This window comes from Macaca nemestrina, chromosome 12, assembly GCF_043159975.1.
Source record: "Macaca nemestrina isolate mMacNem1 chromosome 12, mMacNem.hap1, whole genome shotgun sequence".
NCBI classification, from domain to species: Eukaryota; Metazoa; Chordata; class Mammalia; order Primates; family Cercopithecidae; genus Macaca; species Macaca nemestrina.
Genome location: NC_092136.1, coordinates 76,634,872 through 76,653,058, shown reverse-complemented (window position 1 = coordinate 76,653,058; position 18,187 = coordinate 76,634,872). Strand labels below are relative to the sequence as shown.

Genomic DNA, 18,187 nt, shown 5'->3' with positions numbered 1-18,187 from the left:
TGACCAGAAATATGCCACAGGAACTTAACTCTTGTTTATATCAATTCACAATCCTATATCAGTTCACAGTAGTTCAAACTTCTCCGTTATAATTTCTTTGTCTTCCTCCCATCCCCGTCCCCTCTCCCACCTCCCACACAAAGAAAACATAATACACGTCTGGCTCTGCGATCACACAACGTCGGATAGTTTTCAACTTCAGCCCTTGACAACGAGTTTATAGATGCGGTGGTGCTTCGTTAACCTGAAGAGGATCCTCAGCCACAGAAGTTAGCCGTCTTTCTCCATCCTGGCTACACCATTAGCCCTCCCAGAAATAGTCCCAAAATTGTCTGGTAGAAACGCTGCACGGAAACTGCCGGCCAAGGACAGCGGACCGAGAAGAGTGACGCGACGCGATGACGTCACGCAGCAGCCGGGTGATTCCCCAGCCTCTGGCGTCACGCGCCGATGACGCAATCCCAGGCGTTCGCCCTTCTGCAGGCCAGGGTTTGGCCTCGCTCCTACGGGTCGGTCAGGCGCTCCCCGCCCCCTCCCACCTGCGGGAGGCGGGGCGGGCACGGCTCCGCCGGAGCCGCCGCCGCGCCGGGGAGGGGGAAAGGCCGGGGGGGAGGGAAGGGGGAAAGGGCGGGGGTAAGGGGGAAGAAGGAGGAGGAGGGGAGCCAGTGAACTAGGCGGTCAGGCCCGCCGAGCGGCGTACAATAGCGCAGTTGTAGGCGGGGGAGGCGGCCCTGCCGCGGCTGCAGCCGGAGCCGAAGGTGGCGGCTGCACAGTAGACGCCCCCTCACGGCTTCCCCCACACGCTCCCGCCCCCTCGTTCGCCTATTGCGCCTCCCTCGCAGGCTCCGCCGTCCTCCTCCATAGACGCTTTCCCCCTCGGACTCTTATTCCCTTTTTCACGGAGCCCCGCGCTCTCGTGAGCCCCCTCGAAGAACCTGGTCTCCGCATCCAGTTCCCATCTCCTGCCTCAGAGGCCATCCGAGCTCTTCGCACCTCGCCCCTCAGCCCCCCACCGTTGCCCCCGCCCCGCGTCGCCTCGCTCCCTGCCGCCCCCCCATCATCCCTTCCCTCGCAGTTCCCCTGTCCTGAGGGGATCCCCGGCACTGGCGGCGCGGCGGCGGCAGGAGGGAGAAAGTGAAGCGGTAGCTCGCGCACACTCGCGCCCTCACTCCCGGCTCGGCGGCACCCACCATCGGGAGGAGGAGGAGGAGCCGAGAGGAGCTGAGCGAGCGCGGAAGGTGAGAGCGGGCCTCCCGCCCGGTACCCCTCGCGTCCCGGGCTGCCAGGGTTGGGGCGCGGGGGTGGGGACGGGTGGAGTAGGGGTCTGGGCCCATTTATCTCGCGTGGCGGGGCCGGGCGCTTGGGCCGGCGGAGGCGCCAGGTAAGGTGAGGCGGGCGTCGCCCAGCGAGGCCCGCTCCCGTCGGGCCAACAAAGGCCCCCCGTGCGCCCACCGGCGGGATCGCGGGTCTCAGACGCCGGGCGATTGAGAGACCCGGGAGAGGGAAGGGGCGGGGCGGGGCCAGGCCAGGCTGGGGCCGGGAGCCCCCACGGGTACCGGTCCGGGACCGAGTCCCTTCCGAACTTTGCAGTCCTGCAGAGCTCACCCTGTCCCACTACGAGGAGGCACAGCAAAGCGGCGCCCCAGTTCCTTCTGCATGGAATAAATGACCCCTTCTAGGCTTGGACAGTCACCTTTAGGGTTTTACTCTCTGAAAAATAAGGGCTGGTAGGACTTGACTTACGCAGCCCCTCCCCCACCGCGGAATATTCTGTAACTTGGGAAGTGAAAAACAACCGGGAAAGGAGATTTATAGTTATTTTATGTTCATTAATCCATTTGAAAAGACATGATTGTTGTAGTCTTCGCTATCCTATTTCAACAATGCACATTACTGGGAATGTTTTGGAAGAATACTTGAGAAGTAGTGGGTTGTGAGCAACGTCCTTGGTTTTTAAACCCCTTGGATAATTGTTCTACTCTTACAAAAACTGAACAGTGAAGGGAAGGGTTAGTTCTGTGGTTACTAATAAAAATTCAGATTCGTTAGTCTTGACTTTAAGAATTGTTCTTGAGAAAAATCTTTAATTTTGCCTCTTACATTTGTGGGTTCTCTTTCAACTCTGTCAGGAGAAAGTAGGAATTATCAGTACAGATACCTCATCTCTTACCTTGTGGCTTCATCTACTTCTTGTGTGACCTTGAGCAGGTCACTTCCAGCCTTAAAAGCTCCAGAAGTTTGGTTTTATGCCCCAAAACGGGCAGGTAGCAAGCACCAACTCAGCTTTCAAGAGTCCACTGAAGAATTCCCACACTGTGAAATCTTTGCTGGCCTCCATCCTGTCCCTCCTCTCAGACAGAACTGACTTTTTCCCATTGGCCCGGTGAGATTTCTACCACAGCACTTATAACATTTTGGTTCCTATTTGGAAAATTCTAAATCACGTGCGTAGAACCCCCACCCCCACCCCTAACTAGCAACTATGCCTTTCAAAAAGGGTTTTGGGAACATTGACGCTGAAAACTTCCCATACTTTCCCTGAAGTTTATCCATACGCTTAACTACATGAACTCATGTGTCTGCCTTGGTGAATTTGCTAATTCAGTCAATTCATTTATCCAACATTACTGGAGTTTGGAGAGCTACTATGTTTCAGGCCTCTTGCTAAGGCTATGGGGATTCAGTCTATTAAGATATTCCCTGTCTTCAAAGAGCTCAAAGTCTAATGGGTGAGGTAGACAAGTAAACAATGAAGGTCTGCCCTAATCTCTGGGGGACTCCAGTTGTACAGGTAGTAGTGTGCAATAATTGAGGCTGCTGGACCTGTTTTACAAGTCTTCTCTTGGCCAAAGTGAGTCCTGCAGGGAAGGTGACCTGCCTCATCCATAAGAGGGCATTTGGTAAAAAGCTTGTTCAGTTCAATTCAATATACATTTACTAAGCGCATGTTTTGAGTCCCTGTGCTAGGTTTGAAGGAAGCAGTGCCTCAAAGGAAGGTACTGTGCATCCAGAAAGATTTCCGTGAAACAAAACCTTACCACATCAATGCCCCCTACCCCTGACTCTTCATATTCTGAAGATAAATTTCAGACTAACATGGAATAAGAAACTCTCAGGCATCAGACCACTGCCTGCCTTTGCAGCCTCACTTTCTGTGGCTCCCCTGCCACTCTCATCTTCGCTTTTGCATGTTCTGTTTTCTTCCTGGATGCTTCCCTTCCACGCTTTACCTGCCTGTGGAGGTGTCCTTGTTGGGCCTTTGCGATGCAGTCCCTTAGTCTCTCGTTTTCCTGCGTAGAATGAGTTGCTCTTCATCCTCTGGCTCATACACATACCACTCTTATGGTCTTCTATAGCACTCTATTGTAATTACTTGAGTTTGTGCCTTTTTTTGGTAGCCTGTGAATTTCTTTAATAAGCCCTTTAAATGATTCTGATGCTTGCTAAAGTTTGAGAACCACAGGGTTAAAAGATCTGCTCTTGATAAAAACAAGCACCCTGCCAGCTCCCGCTGTCCCCTGTTTTTCTTCCATAGCACTCACTGCTTGACATCATCCCATCCCATCCCATCCCATCCCACCCCACGCTTGCCAATAGAATGAAAGCTTCATGAGACTGGGAAGTTTTGTCAGTTTGATCATTGCTTTAATCCTAGTGCCTAGAATAGTGACTGCATATAGCAGGCACTCAAGTATTTGTTGAATGACTAATATAAGATGATTTAATCCTATGTATTGCTAGCTGCTACATTGGGGTTTTACTAAAGAACAGTTCTCAGAATGAATAGGAATCATGGTCCAATATGCGAATCCAAGGGGATCCTCACATTTTTGGGGGATTCATTTTAGGTTGAGCTTTTCCCTTCTACATCTATGTGTCTCCAGCCAAAGCCTGCAAGAATTTTTAGCCCAGTCTTTTGTTTGTTTTAACCACCACCTGAAAACTGCTGTTGCAATATCCCAAGCCAGGATTGTTTCCTGGGAATTTGCAACTTGCTTTTGCAAGTCTAAATGAGCACTCTTAACTTTTGAGTCTTTTAACTTAAAACTGTCTCTTCCTGGTCTCCTGTGGTTTTTGTCTTTCTCTAGTGCTCTATAGGGTCTGTTTGACTCCACACAAAGGTTTCCCTTCCTTGTGAAGCTCTTAAAATGCTTTGTTTCTTTCACTTTCTTATTAGCCCTAAGATACCATGCCCAGTTTTCTCCTTTCCTAGCTTCCTTCTGCGAGAGTGACTTCATTTATTCATCCATTTACTATAAAATTATGAGTCCTCCTCTACCATGTGCCAGACCCTGTGCTGGGCAGGATGTTCAGCTATATACAAGAGTGCATCCCAAGTCTTTAAGGAGCTAGAGATAGTATGACATGATAAGTGCTGAAATGAAGAGATGAAATACAGGGGTGAAAAAAGGTGGTATATGATCATAAAGGTGGGAGAAAGCTGCCTTTCTATTTGTTTCCCTCAATTTAGGAATGATTTGTTAAACAAGCATCATTTCGACAGGCAGACTTTTAAAAAATTTTAAGAGGTCATGGGCTTTGTTGGGGAAAACTAAAACAAAAATCAAGGTAGAATCAGCAGTTGCCAATTTGAGACATTAATTAATTCTGTTGTTGCTGGTTTTAATGATTTTTGTGATCCCTCTCCATGTTATTTTTCAAAATGATAACCAGAAAGTGGGAGAAAAATATTTCTTTTTGGCATAGTAAAGAGACAAGTTTAAGGTTATCAAAAGAATACATCTCACTACAGTTTATTGTATATTTTTGAAAAGCTATAAACGTAATATGCATCTAAAAACAGAGGCTTTTGACTTTATGATGAAGAAATGATAAATGTTTGAAGTGATGAATATGCTAATTATCCTGATTTGATTATTACACATATACATATCAAAATATCACTCTATCCTATAAATACATACAATTATTACATACCAACTAAAAACAAAAGGAAAAATGCATTGATTCAAAATTAATAGTCAGTATATTCAAACTTGAAGATAAAAAATTTAAAAACATTCTCCCACACCAGTATTTCCTCCTTCTGGGTCTTTTTGTATGCCCATTATTAAAAAAAAAAAAAACATATCTTCACAGATGGTGTTTTAATTTCTAAGGGGTAATGTAATTTGTAGTGGGGGAAAATGAAACCCTGGAAAAGTTAGGAGACCTTCTTTAGTGTATGTTACTGCATGACCTTGTAGAAGTAATTTTTATCTCTGTGTTTTGTCCCAACTATAAAATGGGGATAGTAATGGTTGCTACGACTAGTTTACAGGATCATGAAGCAATTAAAATAATGACTATAAAGGAATCTTTGAAAAGTGTAATTTGCTTGTTAGTTGTTAGGTGGTGGTAAGCTTACTAAAAATGACTTACATTATTGAATACCTGTTCTGTACCAGGCCCTACATGCGATGTTTAACATGTTCTTTTTAACCCTCAGAATAACCTTATGAGATGATTGTTGGTATCTCTGTATCATAGGTGAGGAAGCCTGAGAGTCATACTAGTAAAGGGAGCTTATTTGAGGTTTTGCTGCAAGTAAGTGGCAGACCGACAGTTCTAGTCCATGTCCATCTGACTCCAGCAGCTATGTGCTATTTTCAGTACACAGGCTGATTTTAATTTTTCTGCACAGAGGATATAGGAATGTTTTGCAAATAAATATATTGCAGTGAGAGTTAAAGTTTCCATTTAGTATGGGTTTTTTTGTGTATTAGAAGGCTTGGTGAAGACAGATTTACATTCATTACATTTATCATTCATACAGGAAAAATAATAACATCTTTCCTGGATGTTATTTTGTTCAATCTTCATAACAGCCCTATGAGATAGGTATTCCCATTTTACGAGTTAGGAGGCTGAGGATCATATTAATAGAAGTCTTGGCTTGCTCAGAGGCACATCATTAACAAATGCCTGAATATTCATTTTAAACCACATTTTAAAATTCTAAGTGTAGTACTTTACTTTGCCGCTATAACATATAGCCTTTTAAACTCTATCAAACTAAATTTTGGGGCACTAGACATGTCCTTTTAAATTGGTTCCTAATCTCTTTAGCTTCTTCTCCCTAAGAAAACCCTGACTGAAGTCCACAGTTTGAATTAGAAAGGATAATTGCTGATAAAACCCTATGTCAGATGGTCATGATGTTGCAGACTTAGAAGATAATACTTCTTTACTGAAGCCGCCAGATCAGGCTTTATCCAGTATTTGGAATCACTTGTGCCTGAATATTTCCCTGTGCCATCATAAATTTATTAACTTAATGTACTACATTTTTCTACCTTTGTTGTGAGCCTTTTCTTTCATGAATATCTTCTTCTCTCCCATTCTTTTAGTTTTTGAGATGGGGAAAGTCATGTATGTGCTAGGCTTCTCCGGACTATCCCTTCTTGAGGAATAGTGTAGTAGTAAGTCTAGAAAGAACCAGAGGTTCATTCATCCCTCATGAGATGGTGTGGTATTGATTGACTGTAGAATTCATCTAATTCTTAGTTATAAAAAGTCAATTATGTCTTGGCTTTTGTTCCTGGAGTCAGGGTTAGGTAATTTGCATGCAGGATTGGGAAATCCATTCTTGTTTATGGACTGCTTTCTTTTATTACTTTTCTACTTCCAGCCTTCTCCAATATCTCTTTACCTTTCAGACTGTAAGTACTAACTGAGGCTGGCAAGAGCATTTTCTCCTTTATAGAATCTGCCTTTTGAATCTTTGGGGATGGCAGATGACAATGACAGTGTATGCATGGCTTCCACCCTCATCTGCCTGCCTGTATCTTTAAGGTCCAGCTTTCCTTATTTCCTCCTTTATTCCCACAGAGCTAAGATTGATGTCTTCCTCACTGGAACCCTCGTTCTCATAGTACTTTGTGTATTACTGCACTTTCCAAGGGAGGGTATAAGGAAGAGCACAAAATTTAAAGTTAGACAAAGAGCTACTTGGACATTTATTTAAATCTCTATTTGTTCATTTGGAAGAAATAATACCTAACTTACAGAGTTCTTGTGAAGATTAAATTAATAATATATGTAAAAGTGAATTGTAAGATACTGAGCTATATAGATGTTAGGTAGAGTAGTTGTAATTTTATGACTATGATGGTGTATAGCAGTGGTTTTAATTTTGGCTGTGCACTTGAATTACTTGTGAAGATGTAAAAGACTTGCCTTGGCATCTCTATTTTGAAAGGTTTATAGGTGATTCTTATATGCAAAGTTGAGAAGCACTGTCTTATATTACAATATTTTGCATAAATGTCTTACGTAAGTATTATATGAAAAGTAGTATTTTTCTTGCCATTTTAAGTTCCTTCATTTGCTAAATAAATACTATGCATCAGGCATTGTCACAGGTTCTGAATAAACAGATGAATCATAGCCTCTACCCTTGAGTTTATAGTTTCCGGGAGAAACAGACATGTGCATAGACAATTACACTACATTGAGACAAAAAATGACAAAAATATGGAGATAAGTGCAAGTGCCATGTGAACACAGAGGAAGGGCATCTGCTGCACTTGAAATGGAGGTGGACTGGCAAGCATTCTTAAAGGAGGTGACATCTAAGATGGGTTCTGAAAAATGAGCAGGGGTTAACGAAGCATAGTCAGGGAGGGTTGAGAAGAAAGGGAGATGATGGACCCTCTCGAAAGAGAGAGCAATATGTGAGCAGAAGATTTGAGAGCATGTTTGGGGAGCCCTGTGTAGTTTAGTATGCTTAGAAGATAGGGTGTAAGGTGGGGAGGGGTGAGAGCAGAGAGGAGGCAGGGCCCAGATGATGAAGGGCCTTTTGTATAATGTACAAAATACTTTTACTGATATTATCTGACTTTATTCTTTGGACAATTCTCTGGGTTAGCTAGGACAGGTGTTGTTTCATATTCATTTGATAGAAAACACAAAGAGGTTAATTGACTTTCTGAGGCTACACAGCACAGCTAAGATCTGAAGCCAGGTTCTTTTGATTGTTCAGTACATCATACTTTTTCTTTTTTTTTTTTTTTTTTGAGACAGAGTCTCGCTCTGTGACCCAGGCTGGAGTGCAGTGGCCGGATCTCAGCTCACTGCAAGCTCCGCCTCCCGGGTTCACACCATTCTCCTGCCTCAGCCTCCCGAGTAGCTGGGACTACAGGCACCCGCCACCTCGCCCGGCTAGTTTTTTGTATTTTTTTAGTAGAGACGGGGTTTCACTTTGTTAGCCAGGATGGTCTCGATCTCCTGACCTCGTGATCCGCCCGTCTCGGCCTCCCCCAAGTGCTGGGATTACAGGCTTGAGCCACCGCGCCCTGCCCGTCATGCTTTTTCTATTACACTATAGCCATCTTAGACCTTTGTGGTGGTGTAGAGATCAGGTAAACTCTGTGGATACAGCAATTGTATGTCATCACAAATGACAGCAATTTGTAAGCTGTAACATGCTAGACTGATGTAGGCTAACTCATTTTACAGATGAGGAAATTTAGGAGCAGAGATATCAAGCTGTCATTTGAAGACTTTTTTTTCTTTGAGACAGAGTCTTGCTCTGTTGCCCAGGCTGCAGTGCAGTGGTACGATCTCGGCTCACTGCATGCTCCACCTCTCGGGTTCACACCATTCTCCTGCCTCAGCCTCCCGAGTAGCTGGGACTACAGGTGCCCACCACCACGCCCGGCTAATTTTTTGTATTTTTAGTAGAGACAGGGTTCACTAACTTAGTTTCACTGTGTTAGCCAGGATGGTCTCGATCACCTGACCTCGTGATCCACCCATCTTGGCCTCCCAAAGTGCTGGGATTACAGGTGTGAGCCACCGCGCCTGGCCTTGAAGACATTTTTAAAAATTATTACTGTGTAACCACAGCAAGTCACTTAACCATCCTGAGACTCAGTTTTCCTTAGCTGTCATATAGATGTGTTGAGTTTGATGCCAACTTCTTAGCTCAAATATTTTGACAGTGATTCTTAACCTTCTCACCTACTCCTTGCCCTCACTCTTTCTCTGTAATACAAAAGGACATAGTCCATCAGTAACAGTATTTCACTATGGAAATAGTTCCCAGTGGGCTAGAAGAACAAAATTTAAATTTCCAGTTTGGGGGATGGGTGAAGAGGGACTTGGTATAGTTGGAGGGGCTCTTGGTTCTTCAATTACCTGTTGGAGAATTACTGTTAATATTTTATTTATTTATTTTTTTGAGACAGAGTCTTGCTCTATCGTCCAGGTTGGAGTACAGTAGCTCCATCACAGCTTACTGCAGCCCTGCCCTACCAGGAGCAAGCAGTCCTCTCACTTTAGTCTCCAAGTAGCTGGGACCACAGGGGCATGCTACCAAGCCCAGCTAATTTTTGTATTTTTTGTAGAGACAGGGTTTTGCCATGTTGCCCAGGCTGGGCTCAAGTGAACTGCCCACCTCAGCCTCTCAAGATGCTGGGATTACAATACTTGGGCCTTTGCCCGGCCCAAGAATTACTATTTTATAACGTTCCCTCCCACTTACTTTCTCATATGGAATTATCTGACCAGTCCAGAGTCTGAGATTTTTTTGGTATCCAGGATAGATTTTGCTTAATTTAATAAATTATGTATGTAATTTGTAAAGTAACTTAAAAAAATAAAGAACCAGGTGAGCAAAATTAGAAAACCCATCGTGGTAGACTTTTGAAAAGTCTAAGTTTCCTGGACTTTCTAGAGATTATATATAAGATTGTATATATAATTTTTGTGCTTTACTGTTTTCAAAACCCTTTATATAGAGTCTCATTTAACTTAATTCTGTTCTTAAGGCATATTTTTATAAATGAACAGAAGTTAAGTGGCATGATTATATAGCTGGGAAGTTGCAAACCGGAATCTTTAATTCCTATTTTCTGTCTCCACATCTGGTCACCTGCTCCTTATCATTCGGGTGCTGCCCTGACCAGTGGCACTTTTTTAAAAATTCTAGGTTCCTAGGAGAGTGGTAAAATATATTTATAGTTTCCTCTGACTCTTTCAAAGAATCATTTTTTTCCTATCCATTGCTACTTGCTGGACAATTGACTTAGTTGACTGTGTGATAAAGGTTCCAGGACAGTTAGGAATGGCTGCTGAGTATATTGTTCTTCACTCACACACACACACGCGCACGCACACACACTTTCACATATGTGCCAATCCAATGCAACTGAACCTGACTTACAGTGGTTCAACTTAACGATTTTTCGACTTTATGATGGTGTCAAAGCAGTATACATTCAGTAGAAACCATACTTGGAATACCCATCCAATCACTTTCAGTGCAGTATTTAATAAATTACAGGAGATATTCAGCACTTTATTATAAAATAGGCTCTGTGTTAGATGATTTTGCATAACTGTAGGCTAATGTAAGTGTTCTGAGTTTGTTTACGGTTGGGTAGGCTAAGCTATGATGTTTGGTATGTTAGGTATATTAAATGCGTTTGTGACTTAAAGTATTTCAGCGTAAGTTGGGTTTATCAGGTCGTAACCTAATTGTAAGTCAAAGAGCATCTGTAAAACTCTATAGTGCTTCTATTTATTCCTTAATTAGACTACACATATTTATTGATTTCTTCCTGTGTGCCAAGCTTTTGCACTTAGTACTAAGGATACAATCATAAATAATACAGGCATGGTCCTTGTCCTTGCTCTTACAAAGATTATATTCCAGAGGGTAATACAGAGAAAAGTAAGTAGATATACAAGTGCACAGTTGCAGGTTTTGCTAAGTCCTACAAAAGAGATAAAAGACTAATGTAGAGAGTTTTGGAGTGATAAGGGAAAGACTTCATTGAGGAAATGATGCTTTTCAACTGAGATGTGCATGATAAATAGATTTTAGTCATGCAGAACATTGAGGGGAAAAAGCATGTCAGGCAGAGGGAACATTTTAAATGCACAAAGACCCTGAGAGTAGGTAAAAGTTTAGAGATGTGCTGTTCAGTATGGTGGCTACTTAGCCAGTGTGGCTGTTGAGCACATGGCTGATTCACATAGAGATGCACTGTAAGTGTAAAATACATACCAGAGTTTGAAGACAATACTGAAAAAATAATGTAAAATAACTCATTAACTTTTTATATTGGTTATATGTTGAATTGTTAATATTTTGAATATATTGGGTTAAAATGTATTTAAAAATTAATTTCACCTTTTTACAAACTTTAAAATATGGCTACTAGAAAATTTAAGATTACATATGTGGTTTGTTTTTAAGGCTAACATTATCTTTCAATTGGATAATGCTGGTTTAGCTCAACATAGAGGAACTAAAAAAAAGGCCATTATGGCTGTGGTATAGGAAGCAAGAGTAAATGGTCTGAGATGAAGTTGGAGTGGTATGAAGAGACCTTTCAGAATGCTACCCTGTGTAATATCCTAGTTAATCCGAAGGGACTGAGGGGATTATCAAGTCTGATTTTATATATTGAAACAGTTAGTAATTGCCAAAGTCTCTCTTCTCTCTAGAGTGCTAGAATGAGGACATGAGCAAGCACTTTCAGCATAGTTTCTTGGGATTAGAATGCTCTATTTCATTGTCAGCTAAAACAAGTAAATGAATATTGATGAAGAATAAATTGATTAATACAAGTTTCCAAGTGGTCTTGAGACTGCCTCTGGGTATCTGTCGTAAGTGGACCCTCTCAAAGACTGAATTTTTCATAAAAATTTTCCTGTAGGCTGACTCTTCTTGAAACTGTTTCATTTTATACTGTATTTCTTTAATTTTATGTATGTTAAAAAAATTTTTAAATAAAACATTGGCAGGGGAGTATGTGCAGTGAACACCTATATGCCTGTTATTTAGACTGTGTGGTATTTTGCAGTTTGCTTTATTGCATGTCTATATATCCCTTGATCCATTCATTAACCTATCTTATTTTGAAGTGTTTCAAAATAAGTTGCAGGTATCAGTACACCCTTAAACACTTTAGCATCCATATCATTATTTGCTTACATGGAACTATACTCTTACTTGATACTCTGTGGCGTTATTTGATGAATATCTGTGTCTACCCTACTAGACCCTACACTCCAGAGAATCATTTCTCTTTAAGGCTTGGCACCTTTAAGAGAATGAGTTTTAACATACTACCCGTTTTCTTAAAAGCCCCGCCCCCCGCATCTTTTTTTTTTTTCTCACTGTTGTATCCCCAGTGCCTAACCTATAATAGGCACTCAACAAATATTTTTTGATTGAAAAAATGAGTGAAAGTGGAGCCAGAATTCCAACTGTGGTCCACATGACTTTTTTTTTTTTTTTTTTTTTTTTTTTTTGAGGCACATGACTTATTTTTTTGGGGGGGGACGGAGTGTCGCTCTGTTTCCCAGGCTGGAGTGCAGTAGCGCAATCTCGGCCCACTGCAAGCTCCGCCTCCCGGGTTCACGCCATTCTCCTGCCTCAGCCTCCCGAGTAGCTGGGACTACAGCCGTCCGCCACCGCCCTCGGCTAATTTTGTGTGTGTGTGTTTTTAGTAGAGACGGGGTTTCACTGTGTTAGCCAGGATGGTCTGGATCTCCTGACCTTGTGATCCACCTGCCTCGGCCTCCCAAAGTGCTGGGATTACATGCGTGAGCCACCGTGCCTAGCGATGGGACGTGGAAAATTCTTTTTTTTTTTTGAGACGAAATCTCCTTCTGTCGCTCAGGCTGGAGTGCAGTGGTGCGATCTCTGCTCACTGCAAGCTCCGCCTCCCGGGTTCACGCCATTGGCCTGCTTCAGCCTCCTGAGTAACTGTGTCTACTGGCGCCGGCTGCCAGGCCTGGCAGGACGTGGAAAATTCTTAAAGTCGATCAGCAGCTACTTTGCTACTCTGGATCTTTCTTCGTTTCCTTTAAGCTGAGGAATTACATGTTACTGAAAAATGGCATTGAACTGAGACCCTTGAAGGCCTATTTGCCTTCTAGTGGGTCAACTCTTTTTAGTATTATCCAAGGCAGTGTTTCAAAATTGGCTGTTTTCTTTTAGATTAGTATGGGTTTCTTTAAAGGGCCACACAAGCTTAACATGAATAATGTTACTAACTTTGTTCCATTAAAAATAACAGGGCTGGCCGGTCACGGTGGCTCACTCCTGTAATCCCAGCACTTTGGGAGGCCGAGGCGGGCGGATCATGAGGTCAGGAGATCCAGACCACCCTGGCTAACACAGTGAAACCCTATCTCTACTAAAAATACAAAAAATTAACCGGGCGTGGTGGCGGGCGCCTGTAGTCCCAGCTACTCGGGAGGCTGAGGCGGGAGAATGGGGTGAACCTGGGAGGCGGAACTTGCAGTGAGCCGAGATCACGCCACTGCACTCCAGCCTGGGCGACAGAGCGAGACTACGTCTCAAAAAAAAAGCTTTGTTTCACAAACTTTTGTAATACTATTAATCAATTTAAAATTTAGTTATGATGCCATCCTGACAACCCTTTTTTGTTTCCTTTTTTGGTATATGTAGACATACATAAACATACATGTAGTCGTAATCATAATGTAGACCTAAGTTTGTTGTTTGCCCTTTTTTCTTGACTTATACACATTTCTCCATGTTACTCTTTAGTCTTCATTGTAAAATTTAAGATGATATTCCATAATTTACCTAAAACTATTGTATCAGTCAATGTTCTACTGGAGAAACAGAACCAGTAGAATAATTCTTTCTTTGGGAAACTTTAGTTTTGCTCTTTTTTTTTTTTTTTTTTTTTTTTTTCTTGAGAGGGAGTCTCGCGCTGTCGCCCGGGCTGGAGTGCAGTGGCCGGATCTCAGCTCACTGCAAGCTCCGCCTCCCGGGTTTACGCCATTCTCCGCCTCAGCCTCCCGAGTAGCTGGGACTACAGGCGCCCACCACCTCGCCCGGCTATTTTTTTGTATTTTTTAGTAGAGACGGGGTTTCACTGCATTAGCCAGGATGGTCTCGATCTCCTGACCTCGTGATCCGCCCATCTCGGCCTCCCAAAGTGCTGGGATTACAGGCTTGAGCCACCGCTCCCGGCCTAGTTTTGCTCTTAAAGCCTTTCAACTGATTAGATGAAGCCCACCGAGATTATGGAGGATAATGATCTTTACTTAACGTCAACTGCTTGTAGATGTTAACTACGTCTACAAAATACCTTCCTGGCAACACCTACATTAATGTTTAATTGAATAACTGGGGACTATCGCCTAGCCAAGTTGACACATAAAACTATCAGGTGTAGGTTTTTAGGTTTTTCTTTTCCTACTATAAATTATACTGTAATTTTACCCATAACACTACATACAGCTTTCTTCTTTCAAATATTATTTTTTTAGAATAAATTTCTATAGGTGGGATTACTGGATCAAGGGGTAGAAGACCTAATGGACTCTTGACAGGATTTGACATTTGCAAACTGAAAATACCACTACAGCCTTTCTTTTGATGATTTCTTCAGGAATTGGCCCATTCAACTGATTCATTTACTTTTTCCACAAGCCTAGTTTTCTGCCTGTTTTCCATCTCTGGAAATAATTGCATACTTTTCTTTGGTATTGTCTTCAGTTTTCTTCTTCTTCTGCCACTTTTTTTCTGCCGTTTACCTCTCTCTGCCCCCACCCTCCAGACTTTGCCTCATATATCACAGATAAAATAGAAGCTTCATATTCCTACTTAGGATTTACTTGGATTTGTACCCATTCCTTCCTTTGCCCCTTCTTTTACAATGAAAGAAGTGATTCTGTTCTCTTTCCTCATCTCTTCTTCGCTTGCTCCTCCACATGTTTCTAGATTGTTTCCCATGGTCCCATCTTAGACTCCTCACTTTACAGCATCCTTAAATTTTGCCTTCTGAGTTATCCTAAGCAGCCTTCAAATATTCTACTTAAAGGAAAATAATTTTCCTTTTCTTCACCAAAAAAAAAAAGTGCTCATGAGATCCCATGTCAGCTTCTAGATAAACCCTATCTCTGCTTTCCTTCAAAGCTAGTCTTCTTTAAATAGCTATTTACAACTATTTACCTTACCTCCTATTTATTCTGCAGCCTACTCCCCTCCTGTCTCCACAACCCCATCATAACTGCTCTTGCTAAGGCCATTAATGATGCTCATGGTGCCAAACTTACTTTTTTTTTTTTTTTTTTAAAGCAAGCAAACAAACAAAAAACTTCTTAGCCACAGATGTACCTAATAATCCTGTACCTCAATGGCTGGCTGACTGGCTGACTCCCTCGCTTCCTCCCTCCTTCCCTCCCTTCCTCCTTTCCTTCTTTTTTTTTTTTCTTTCTTTCTTTTTCTCTCTCCCTTTTTCCTTTTCATCTTTTTTTTTTTTTTTTTTTTTTTTTTGCCTATTTTACAGAGTTTGTGAAAGTCTGTCTTGCCTCAGGGCCTTCACACCTGTTCTTTACCCTTGGTTTGCTGTTCACAATTCTGGCTTCTCCTTCTCGTTCAATAAACAAATATTCATTATCTACTGTAAACCAGGACCTTTCTAATCTAAAGAAGAGCCCCTCTGTTTTCCTCTTACAGCACTTTGTTATTTTCTGTAATGGCATTTATAATGATTTGTGATTCTATATTTATTTGACTGTTGGTTATGTCTAGACTTTTAGCTCCATGGAGTCAAAAGTCGTGTCTTTTGGTCACCATTGTACCTCATCACTTAGTACAGTGCTTGGAACACAGTGAGGCTTGTAAATATTTGCAGAATGAATAAGCTCATGTTATCAGTCCAATGGATTATCAAGCCTTGTTAGTTTTATCTCTGAAGTTTTTTTTCCAGTTTATTTTTATTTCTCTATCCTTTCTGCTCTGATTTAGACTTTAATCATCTCTTCCCTTGACTTTTAGTAACCTCTTAACTAGTGTCCTGGCAACCAGTCTTTCTGCCCTCTTATTTATTCATTATTCTGCCTGGAGTAATATTTCTGATCCTGTCACTGTTCTGCCCAAAAGCCATCAGTGTGTCTCCATTGTTTATAGGATAATATGTAAATTAGTTATTCAGGGAACTTAACAATTTGACCTCACCTACCTCTTCAGCGTCTCTTCTGACCCTACTCACTCTCTCTAAATAGATGGTTTCAGTTTCATTCCATTTCATATCATATTACCCTATTCCCTCAGCCTGGAATTCTGTTTTCCTCTATGCTTTTAAAACTCTTTATTCCTCAAGATACGACTTGGATGCCAGTTCTTGCATGTAGGCTTCCCCAGTTTTCATCCTCCCATTCATGATTTTAAGTTCCTGGAGGGTAGTACTTTGTTTTCTTCTTTGCTGTATCTTCAGTATCTTGATAAGTGCCTGGCAGGTAGTAGGCTCTTAATAAATATTTGTTGAATGATTGAATACAATAGTTTACTGTTGCACTCCCTCGACATATATTCATCAGACTTTCTTGAATTTTCATAGTACACTCTCCCCATCCTTTGCGCTATAATTAGTATTGAAGTTCATTTGTTATCTATAGGGACTTATAAAATTAGCCCCCACTCAAACATCCCTCCCTGCTCACCAGCAAGGTCTGTACAGTCACCCCTCTTTGTCAGTAAGTGCTTTTCTAATGGTAGGATTATTAACATTGAACAATATAATACAAATGGATTCTAAAATGAACATTGAAAAATATTAGGAAGTTGAAATAAGGCAATATTGGATAATGGCCTGAATCACACACAAATCACTGACAAAGGAGGATTAGGTAAAGTTAGACCGATTTAAAATTGAAGGGAAAATTAACGTGGGTAATGAGATAACAGGACATTCAGAGGACAATGATTTGAGTAACAAAGGATTAAAAGAGACCCTTGGGAAAAATTGATGAAGCTCTTGAATATTTTTATAAAATTGATCCTCTTATCAATATGTTTTGAAAGCCAAATGTGAAGTGACAGATGTTCATTGTTCTAAGAATTAGCTTTGTGGGCAATGTAGCAAGTTTTATTAGGAATTATAAAAAATTTAAAATGTTTGTCTTGATAAATTAAAGGCCCCATCAACATTTAAAAAAAATTTACTAAGAAATTTTGGTCCCTTGTCAGTTAACTTTAAGTGGTATTTTTGGATAGTAGTTACCCTCACGTAACAAGAATGCCCTCTGTATATGCTCATTCCTCCATTAGATTTAGTTCCCTGAGATTGGGATTGTGTTTTTTAAATTATATTCCTATGATGGCTGCATCAGAGTCTGGTACCTCAGAGATGCCTCATAAATGCATAGAGATAAGAAGTGAATAATAATTGCAGGGACTTGGTAAAGGTCCTTGAAAGGTCTTGTCTGGTACAGAGCTTATACAGCAGGTGTATGGTAGCATTTGACTGTCATGCTTTGTTAAGACCAAAAGGAAAACCTCTCTTACTCTTCCTTTTGCCAGCTCCTGCCTAGTGTATATTTTAATATTCAGAATCTGTTCTCTGCCTCAATAGCTGTTATTCTCATTGTAATTCTTCCTGGAGATTGAGATGGAAATGAGAAAGGCTTTGGGCTGCTAACTGGGTGTCCACATTCATGAGAACTTAGAAATGAAGAGGGACCAAATGCCATGCCTGACCTAGACAGCTTCAGGTCAGCCAATCATTGCTTTCCTGCCTCTCCCTTTGTTCTCTGTGCCTCTAGCCTCCTATCTGCTGGAGGTTTGTGCTACAGCTGTTTATACCAATTAATGTAATGCTAATGCGATCCTTAATGAAGCCATGGAAGCACATGGTCACAGCCAGTGGATAAGAACTGCAGAGCCGTAGCCTTCAAAGCACCTTTTTACTAACAATTGGACCAGGCACCTGAATATCTTTTTTTTTTTTTTTTTTTTTTTTTTTTTTTTTTTTTTTTTGAGACGGAGTCTCGCTCTGTCACCCAGGCTGGAGTGCAGTGGCCGGATCTCAGCTCACTGCAAGCTCCGCCTCCCGGGTTCACGCCATTCTCCGGCCTCAGCCTCCCGAGTAGCTGGGACTACAGGCGCCCGCCACCTCGCCCGGCTAGTTTTTTTTGTATTTCTTAATAGAGACGGGGTTTCACCGTGTTAGCCAGGATGGTCTCGATCTCCTGACCTCGTGATCCGCCCGTCTCGGCCTCCCAAAGTGCTGGGATTACAGGCTTGAGCCACCGCGCCCGGCCCTGAATATCTTTTCACGTTGTTTTTGAAACCATGGAAACAGAAGTTGAACACGACCTTAGTTTTGGAAGTCTAACAGCTCACTTTATAGAATAAGGAAAAACAACGACAGAGGTGATGAACTTCACGCCAAATTAATAATTCCAT

General features: G+C 41.9%; 1 protein-coding gene across 5 annotated transcripts in view; it reads left to right on the top strand.

Annotated features, from left to right (window-relative positions):
- Positions 1–678: 678 nt before the first annotated feature.
- The window catches only part of LOC105468800 (p21 (RAC1) activated kinase 1), a 149,126-nt gene continuing 131,617 nt past the window's right edge, over positions 679–18,187 (top strand). For 2 of the 5 annotated variants that reach the window (XM_011719171.3, XM_011719169.3), the window contains exon 1: positions 679–1,238. The gene's annotated coding sequence lies outside the window, so the exon portion shown is untranslated. The remainder of the gene's footprint in view (positions 1,239–18,187) is intronic. The other 3 variants (XM_011719168.3, XM_071075342.1, XM_011719175.3) reach the window with 3 other exon arrangements.